This window comes from Gavialis gangeticus, unplaced genomic scaffold (genome assembly GCF_001723915.1).
Source record: "Gavialis gangeticus isolate Ggan-Ray unplaced genomic scaffold, GavGan_comp1, whole genome shotgun sequence".
NCBI lineage: Eukaryota > Metazoa > Chordata > Crocodylia > Gavialidae > Gavialis > Gavialis gangeticus.
This window is the reverse complement of record NW_017728993.1, coordinates 53,213,211-53,223,583: the sequence shown is the minus strand read 5'-3', so window position 1 is coordinate 53,223,583 and position 10,373 is coordinate 53,213,211.

Here is a 10,373-nt window from a genome sequence, read left to right as displayed (position 1 = left end):
GTCCCTTTCAACCCTAGAAACTATGAAACTATGAAACTATGTTGCAAGGCACCATTGGAAAGAACGGAGTTGGCAAGACATATTCCAACAACATCTTCTTACTCAGTAAATATGCAGAGTATGGCCTTGTCATTACTAACTCTGTCTTCAGACAACGTGACAGGTACAGATACAGGTACAAAGCAACATGGCAACACCCTCACTTGAAATAATGGCACCTTCTTGACTATGTCATCATAAGAGTGCATGATCTAAAAGATGCTCATCTCATGCATGTTATGAGAGGAGCCAACAACTGTTGGATTAATCATCACCTAGTGAGATCAATCATGTCCATTAGGATTTTGTTGAAATATTGCAGTGCAAATCAATCCAAAAGCAGTACATCATCAAATGCCTTCAGACCCCTAAACACTGCAAAGCCCTCCAAACATATCTCAGCAATACATTAATTAATCTTCAGATAAAAACAATAACACTTGTGTTGGGGAAGTGTGGCAAGTGCTAAAGGAAACCATTCATGAGGCTTGCACAGAATCAGTTGGTTTTATCACCAGATGCCATCAGGACTGGTTTAATGAAAACAACACTGAGATAAAATCTGTTCTTGATCAGAAAAAAAAAAATAGCTTTCTGTGACTGGAAAAGCCATCCTACATCCATTCAGAAGCAAGGAACTTTTTGACAGCTTAAAGCTGAAGCCCAGAGGAATATTTGGAAAACAATAAAGAACAAATGGTAAGAAGAGAAGGTGAAAGAAATCCAACAATTTGTTGGCAGTCATGACATGTGGAGCTTCTTCAGTGCAATCAAGGCTGTGTATGGACCAGGCTCTTGCAGACTCACCCCAATTAGATCTGAAGACAGCAGTACACTTCTCAATGATGAGTCCATCAAAAACTGCGGAAAGAAGCACTATCAAAAGCTCCTGAACCGAGAATTAATGGTCACTGATGAAGCCACTGAATCCATCCTGTAGCATCAGGTAAGGAAAGCACTTGCTTATCCACCAACCTCTGAAGAAGCCCACCAGGTGATAATACAGATAAGAACAACAAAGCATCTGGCCCTGATGGCATACCAACTGAGGTCTTCAAAACAGGTGGGGAAACTATGACCAACAAACTCCACACACAGTTTGTCAAAATCTGGAACACTGAGGAAATTCCCACTGACCTAAGGAATGCGAATATTGTCACCTTTTAAAAAAAGGGAGAAGTCTGACTGTAGAAACTATCAAAGTATTGCCTTCCTCTCCATCACCGGGAAGATCTTCGCTCAAATTCTGCTGAACTGGAAGACCTTATCGAAGTTTGGCTTCTCAGGGAAATGTATCACCATCCTAAGACTCCTTCATGACCAAATGACAACCTCCATCCTATACAGTGGCTCCATGATGGAGCACATTTCTATTAGAACTAGCATCAAGCAGGGCTCAATGATCACACCAATTCTGTTTCCCATCTTTGTTGTGGTCATCAAGATGCCTATTCATGACTGTCTTTCACATGGCATTGGCAGTGAATACAGGATGGACGGAAACCTTTTCAATCTCTCCTGCCTCCATGTCAAAACAAGTTTCTTTGGCCTCACCTGTGGAACTGCAGTATGCTGATGATTGTGCTGTCATTGCACATACAGAGGAGGACCTACAAATGATCCTTAGCTACTTCTCTCAAGCATACCAGTGCCTGGGACTGACCCTTAACATCATAAAAACAAAGGTGTCTGTTCTGGACCACTCAAATCCCACCAAAAAGATACTCATTGATGGACAGGAGCTGAAGAATGTTAAACACCTTGCCTATCTCAGCAGCCATCTCTCAAAGAAGACCAACATCGATAAGGATGTCCAGTACAAGAACTGATGTGTCAGCTCCACCTCCAGAAGAATGCATCATTGTATGTTCAATGACCATGACATCAAGACTTAAAGAAAGTTCCTACTATATAGTACTGTGGTAATCCCAACTTTTCCCTATGGCTGTGAAGCTTGGGTGACCAACAAGAAGAAAATCCTTGGCATAAAGTGGGAGGATCATCGCACAAGTGCCAGTATCCTAACCAATATTAACACCACCAGTATGGAAGCACTGATTATTCAACATTAGCTGTGGTGGACAGGGTATTGTATGTGCATGCCTGATGTATGTTTCCCAAAACAATTGCTATATTCCCAACTTAGCCAAGGATAAAGGACAAGTGGGGGACAGAGGAAATGTTTCAAGGACACCCTCAAGATGAACATAAAGATACCACATGCCTAGGGTCTGTGGGGCTGGGCATTTTATATTAGTGTTAATACAGTACCTCTTAATATATCAGTCCACCAGAGGCCTTAGAAATCCTTTGGTTTTTTCTCCATTAGTCAAGTTATGTCTACATGCAGGGATCTAAGTCACAGTGAGCAAAAGGGATTTCCACAGGCTGGTTGTAGTGCACAGAGCCAATTTTATGGCCTTTATTTGGACTTCACTTTATATGGAATGCACTTCACTGATGATTGGCTGAGGGGCCCCTATGGCCCTGCCCCTCACTGATCATTGATCAAGAGAGCTGTCTTTCATGTGGCCCTTGCCACTGACTGGATGAGAAGCCTTTGTCATGAAACCTCAGCCCTTGTTACTGATTGGTGGAGAGGGGTAGGGCCATGTGTTTGGGCAGCCCTCTCAGCCAATCAGTGGTAAAGGGCAAGGGGCTGATTGCCAACTTGGTCGCTCCCCTTCACACCAGCATCCTCTCCCCAGTGGGCTGCAAGTCCAGGCTACATCAGCCATGAGGACTGCTAATGCCCACTGGGGAGCCAGCTTTTTATTTTTATTTTTTTTAGTAAGCCGTTGGGGGCGGATTGGTTTGTGGATTTTGTGGGCAATGCCTGATTGTGCTGACAATGCCCAATTTTAGAGTTCTTACAAAACCTGTACAATTGCAAGTTAAGTAGGTCCCTATCTATATGGGTCAACACAATGTTACATAGAGATACCCGAGCTAATAAGATAGATTGTATACTGGAAACAAGGTAGCAATGTTAACAGGATAAATTAGCTTGAGTTACAATGCTACACCAACATAGCTATACTGCTTCCAGCACTTGACCTAGCTTGCACAGCTTTAGCCCTAGTAACTCTACAGAGCAGAGTATTGTGCTGTAAACATGTTTCTCATTTCATCAGTTGTTCATAATAGATCTTGTTAGACCTATAATTTTTATTCCATTGTGTTTGATTTCATGAACAATGTGTCATTACCTACTAAATTTCTAGTGTTGTTGTTTTCTACCCTTTGCAAATAAATGTACTTGCAAGTGCTAACTGAATCATTAAAGCATAAATCTAATCAGAAAGAGTTATTTTCTTTGCAAAATGAAGTCTGCTTACATTCTAATTGAATTTTTGGTATCAAGAAGAGTGTACTATATAAGCTTAGATGCAAGATATCCCTGGATAGCACTGACTTATTGAGCTTATCTTACAAGCTGTGCTAGTTTCAGCAATTTCCCTGCCAGCAAGAAACAGAAAAGCTTTAACCATGCCCCCAAAAACCTGAAAAAGATAAACAGATGCATAATTGTGCATATTTGTGATTTCCTTGCATAGTGTGCCTGTGCAGCCACACACATGCACACATACACATTAGTATTTTTGCAACAATGTACCTACGTACAACATTAAACATTCATATGTATTTGTTTATTCTGATTTATAAATACACACCCTGTAAGAGTGATTGATTTATTTCCTCCATTCTGTACAAACTTCATTTAAACAGGAGTTAGTTCTGTGGTAAAAATTATCATGCTTGATTTCATATTAAATTGACAGAATTTTTACTTTTTTATTAAATTAGTAATTAATTTAAAATGGATTTCATTCACCTTTGGCTAAAGTCTGACTACTGAATGCAATTTACAGAAAAACAGAATCACTTTACAAGTTACTTTATGGGGAGGCTGGTGTTGCAGGCTGATACAATAATCTACCCTGACTTTCTAAAGGCTAAATGTCCTACTTAGCAATTCTTTTTCAAACTCATGACTTCTATGCCCTACAAATCTTGATTTAAAGACACCAAGTGATGGAGAAACCACTGTACAGTACCACAGAGTTGTTATAATAGTCAAGGACCCTCATTGTCTAAGTTATATTATATGGTGATTCCAGCAGCTATAGTTTATTTGGTTTTTTTTGTAGGAATTGCGGGGATAGGGAGCTAGATTAGAAGTTGTTTTAGGGGAAGAAAATTGGGCTCTTTTAAGTGAACAAACCAATTGTCAGAATGCTTTTGGATAAAGTCTGTAATGTTCTGCATTCTATTTCACTCGCACATGATTTCCAAACCCCAAATAATTTTTGTTCATGAACTGAGAGGCATTCAGAAAAGTAATACAGTTCATTATTCATTTTTTGCCTTGTTCAGTTTCAGGTATCCAATCACAGAGACAAATAATAACCATACTAGACAATGAAATTAATGAGTTAAGAGTTAAAAGAGCAGTTTGAAAATTTCACAAAATTACACAACGGATTTTTGTCAGATACCAGTTCTTTAATAATTGTGACCTGTTCACAGTATGATGTGCTTACCAAGAGGGGCTAAATGTATAAGCAAGAGGGCTGTGCAAAACGGCCGTTCCATTTCAATTTGCATTTTGACAGAACAGTGTTTCATTTTTAATTTTGTTTTAATTTGAAACCAATGTTCCTTTTCATTTTGTTGAAACAGTGAAACTGTTTTGACGTTTTACCCATAGGCTATAATGGGGAAGCTTGAAACAGCCTATAACTTTATCATTTCTGGCCTGATTTGGATGCATCTTGCAGGAATGGTAGCCCCTTCTGAGGGCATGAAGCCTGCCAAGTTTCAAGGAGATAGGTGCAGGGGTTTTAGGGTACCTGCACCTCAAAGTTTTGAAAACAAAAAACTCATGTCACATGCATGTGTTAAGCCCTAGCAGGGTCAAAACTGCAAGCATGCTAGCACCTACTTAGGCCACAAAGTCTATCAGCTTTCAAAGAGATAATTGTCTCATGGGGTGCTGCACCTCTGGCTGCTGACAGGCAAAACTCATGACATGGGTGCTTGTGAGACTGTGTCTGTCTTGGGGCACAGGAGGGTGAAAACTCAGGCCTGCTAGGCCCTGCTGCAGTCCCATGAAGCCTGCCAGCTGTCAAGGAGATAGGTGCAGGGGGAGTCTGGGTTCTGGGGCCCTGCACCTGAAGCTGCCAACAGGCAAAACTCATGACGTGGGGGGGGGGGGGAAAGGTCACCCTTGCTCACCTGACACAAAGGCACAAAGCAGGGCAGTTCAAACAATGCTGTCTTTTATGCTGTTTTTCCATCCCTCCCCTAGAGCACTGGGATTGGAAGAGACCACAGGGAAGGGCGAGTCACTGGCCAGCTACACAGTCAATAATGAAAGCACTCCTTCTCCCCTTTTCCCCTCCCTCTCCTTACTTTAGTGTCTATGTCCCTGCAGGCAAGCCCAGCTTGAGCTTTGAAACTCAAACCATTTTGACTTGCCTCATTTCGTTTTGAGGCTGTTTCAAAGCTCTTCATTTTGTTTCAATTTCGCTGTTTCGAGCTCAAAACAAGTTGAAACAGTATCAAAATGAAACTGCTGACAAAATTTTGCACAGCCCTAATAAGCAATGTTATTAAAAATGAGTAAATTTTGTCCTCTCCCCCCAGGAGTTTGAATGCTTAGAGCAGAGAATGTTGTCTGCCAGACGCTAAGATAACAGTATTAAAATCTGTGTGTAAGTTTGTTTTGTACTGCTTATACACTAAAGAAAAGCAGATGTAAATTAATCTATTTTTCTTTTCTAGCACATTCTGGTTTTGGTCAAAATTCATAGACAATCTTATTGTCAGTCTAGAGAAAACTGATCTCCTCTCTTGGAAACTTTCATTTATGTCCTCATTTCAACAGAAATAAATTTGATTTTAAAACCACACAGAAAAAAAACAAATCCACTTTGTGCTCATACCAATAAAATATACATCTGCATAAATAAAAAAGAAATCATGTATGCCTGTTTATTATGAGACATTATTGTTTATATAAAGTAATCATCCCATGCTGTGTTGTACTGAAATGGAATTTTAGACACACCAGAAAGGTTTGGGTTATAATCTGTTAATAAAAAGTTTGTATTATATAGAATGAAAACGAAGATTATTTAAACAAACATAAAAAAGTTAAAATGATGTGCAATGACTTTAGATAAATTGCTCATAGTGCCTCTTGGCTTATAAAACAAATACAACAACCTTGTTATCTAAACAACACACAGGCTGAGAATTCCTATCAGATTACATACACTTCAGATTCAGACATAATACAATTTTATAAAGTTCCTCACTTATTGCCCTATAAATTAAATACGTTTGCATGTTAATTATGTCAGAATTTTAACTGGAGATTTAGACCTCAGATAGGTATAACTTACATTTTGACATTTATAGTTTTTACTTCTCTATTTATTCTATTGTTCAAGTGAAAGCACCACTATTAGCATAACAAACAACCCCATCAAAAATGTGCCTGTGCAATATATAGTACCCAAATAGCTTTTGTAAGAGCCTTGTAAAAATATGTATTCCATAAAGAAGATAAATTCTATGTGGTTTTAACTAAAATACAACACCAGTCTTGAGGTTGGCTCATGATGAAGGGTCATCAGGATTCCAAAATATACAGCATAAAACTGCATGATCAAGGTGGATAATACACCAAATAGAACCAGAAAGTATTATTCAATCAAGCATGATCCTACAACAGAATTCTAGATTTGTAATGCAGTTCTTATTGATGTCAGTAAAGGCAACCTGACTATTAGATGAAACTCCCATTGATCTTTGATCATTATTACAAAGTAGTATTTGTTATTTTATGTGCCACCAGGATATTTCAGTGTCTTCAAGATTCCTACCAGATAGCCAAGCAAACAAAACACTATGTATACAGAAATTTTTAGGAAACATGCTTAAAGAAGACAAGATGACTATGTAGAAGTAGCTGACTGATGTACAGCTGTTGTTTTCTTTGCCTATTCTGCACCCAGGAAGTTTAAAAGTTACTGATAAAGCAAAAGTAGCTTTGTGCCCTGCAATTCCCCTGGTCCCCCCACTCCCCAGTATTAACCCTCTCCCCTCAATTCCTTATGGGTTTTCTAAATACTACTGCCGAGGTGCAATCCATAGCACAAGGTCCAATAACAAAGCCAAACTAGTGTCAGAAGACAGGGATCACTAGGGAAACTGAAGACTAAAATGCAGGAACAAGGTAAAAGCAGAGGCAGGATCCAGAAAAGCCAGACAAGTTACCAGAACAAAAACTGGAAATCAATAATTAATGCAGCAAGACTGGTGTTGGAGGCATTTCTTAAAAGCAGCCTCAGAACCAATCATTCAAAAAGGGCTGAGAGGTCATCTGGCCTTAATTAGCTGAAGTGCAGCTGTCCCAGCTATAAGGGCTACAGGGCATAAGTATGAATAAGCTGATTACCCAGATTATAGGAGAGGAGACTTACACTGCCTTTCCACCACAGTTTGTTAGCAAAGCTGCTTGCTTACTATCTCAGCCTTCTGGGTGCCTGCCTCTGATAAGGCTCAATGTATGGATTGCCTTCAGCCTTTAATAGATTATTACTATTTTGCTCAGCAAATCATGCAAAAGAAAAACATATTTAATACTTGGGGTTTTTTTTCCTAGCATAGTTCCACACTAGAAAGTAAGAGCACCAGGCTAGAAGTTCAGAGTTGAGATGTTTGCAGTTTTCAAATTGATTTGTATGCTGACTGCCTTGAAGAGCCAACAGCATGAAATAAGTAGGAAAAAGTAGTTCAAGTTTTGTATGTCACTTCTGTGAACGGAAACCTACTTGACTTCAGGTTAACAGGGTTAACTAAAAGACAGGGTAGAAATCTACCCTACCTTCAGTTTCCCTGAAATTGATAATCATACCAAGTATATTACTTTGTGAGGTGATAAATGACTTATGCACCATACTGAGCATCATCTTCTACCTTATTTAATTTGAAATATGCATATTAAATAAACATGATAGGATGAAAGAGAGTCCTGCAGACTGAAGCACAAAAGAGCCAGTAGTGGACCACCAAGATGTCAGTAGAAGCTTTGCAGTTGAATTTAGTGGAAACAATAGGGCAATAAGGGGTTATCATCTTAGTATATTATATTGCACTATCAAAAGCTATATACATGGTTCAGTTTTTTTCAGTAAATAATTTGGGAAGGTTGCTATTTTCTCTTTGTGTTGAAGTGGCTTATGGAGTCTTGATCAGAGCTTGGGAACATACTGTGCTACCCACACAACCTGCTTAATCAAAAGACAGCTATTGCCTCAGATTGCTTCTGTTTAATTTGGACTGAAAGCTGAGTACTTTTACAAAAGATGAAAATTTGAAAGAGAAGTATTTTTCACCAACCCTTGGTCATCCCAGTATACAAGAGAACTGGAAAGTTTGTCTCTTTGTTAAAATGATACTGTAGAAGAAATAATAGTTAGCATGTGAAATGCAAGAAATAATTAATATTTCTTGTGCAATGCCTCTAACTTATATATATATATCCAGTAGCTTTACTAGGTTGGGGGTGGGGGGAGGATGGGGCAACAGGGTCAGCCATGGCATTGCTGGTGCTTGAATGGAACTGATATTCCTACAGTGGCAGTGGCAGCGACAGTGGCAACAATAGCCTTGGAAGGAAAGCGTTCCTTTCTCCTCTTCCATGTCCTCCTCCCTCTTCTGATCTACAGTGGTCTGCATAACCCTCTGTGGACATGCAACAACTGTCAAAGCTCAGCAAAATACTCTCAGCTGAGAGTTGCAGAATTTTATAAAAGGCTTTGTTTTCCATGTAAATCCTGGATTGAATTTTCTGCTGCTGTAACTAACTTCTTATATCATGATCCAAGTTAATCCAAAAAGTTTACACAAACTACACTTACTATTTGAACTATTATTTCATGAGCTAATAATGAGCAATTATAAAATTATAGACACTACCAAAATGAAACAAGCTAGCATTTTGCATTCAGGGCCCTGAGTCCCATTTGCAAAACTCAACGGGCGCATACACACATGTAAGCACGTGCACTTGCAGCAGCTCAAATAGAAGTGGTGCAAATTTGAGCTGGGGCTTTTTGCCTCGGCGAACGTACTTGGACATACACTTTGTTGTGGAGCAAATTGTGCCACTTGGGCAAAATAACACTGCCGGGCTCCTCCCAGACCTTCAGCCAGGGGGAACTAGAGCCCAGGGCAAGCACCTGTGCTGTCCCCAGCAGTATAAAAAGCTACTCTGGCAAGTAGCTCAGGGCTACTAGCTCTCAGGAGCTTCTGGGGCCCAGCCAGTTGGTACCTGGGGACACTACCCCTTATGCCAGCTGGACTGCTGAAGCAGCCCTGAGAGTTCCCTGCACCCTCTACCCATTGCAGCAGTCTGGCAGTGGGGGCTGCTGCCTGGCTGAGGCCTGCTGTGCACCTGCCAGAATTGGATGGGGACTGCAGAGCCAGTAGAGTCATCTGCCCCTCTGGGCCAATTGCCAGTGGACTGCGGTTGCAGGGTTGGCCTCTGTGCGGCACTACTGCCATTTGTGTCCCCTGCTTGGCCATCTGGGAAGCTATCACCTGGAAGATGTTCTGGGTGTGGTGGCCTGTTTTAAACTGTCACAGCATGTCCTCCTGGTCCCGTTTGTCCAGGAGGTCAGCCACAGCTAGATGGGTTCAAGGTGCTAGCTCTGAGCAGGAAGGGCCCTGCCACTGGCCTCCCTAGCAGGAATTCTGGTGTTCTCTATTGGAAAACTGAAAAACCCCTGATAAAAAAAATCCCCAAATCACTCTCTAAAATACCCCCAAATCCATGTTCCTCCACAAGTAAAACAAAAAACCACTATAAAGACAGAGAGCAAGCGAGACAGAGACAGCGATCAGTTGGACAATGTTTTATTGATATATCTACAGTGTTAAAGCAATTCTCTTATCATAATAATAAAATGAACCCTAAATACAGGTTTCGTGAATTCATGAATACATATTTTGCTGGCCTCCCACAGGGTGATGGCCCCCACACAAGGGGTTGGTCCCCCACACAAGGGCTACACCCCCAACAGGGAGTTCAGCCCCCCAACAGAGGTTTTGTCCCCCCACACAAAGGGTTTGTCCCCCCAAAATGGGGTTCAGTCCCCAAAAGGGGGTTTGGCATTCTCACAAGGGGTATGACCCCCAACAAGGGGTTCATCCCCCACACAAGGGGTACAGCCCCCAATGGGGGTCAAATGCCCCCACAGGGGCTGCCACCCCCCTGCAAGGCCCACATGCCCCACCCCAACCCCCCAGTTTCAGTTTGA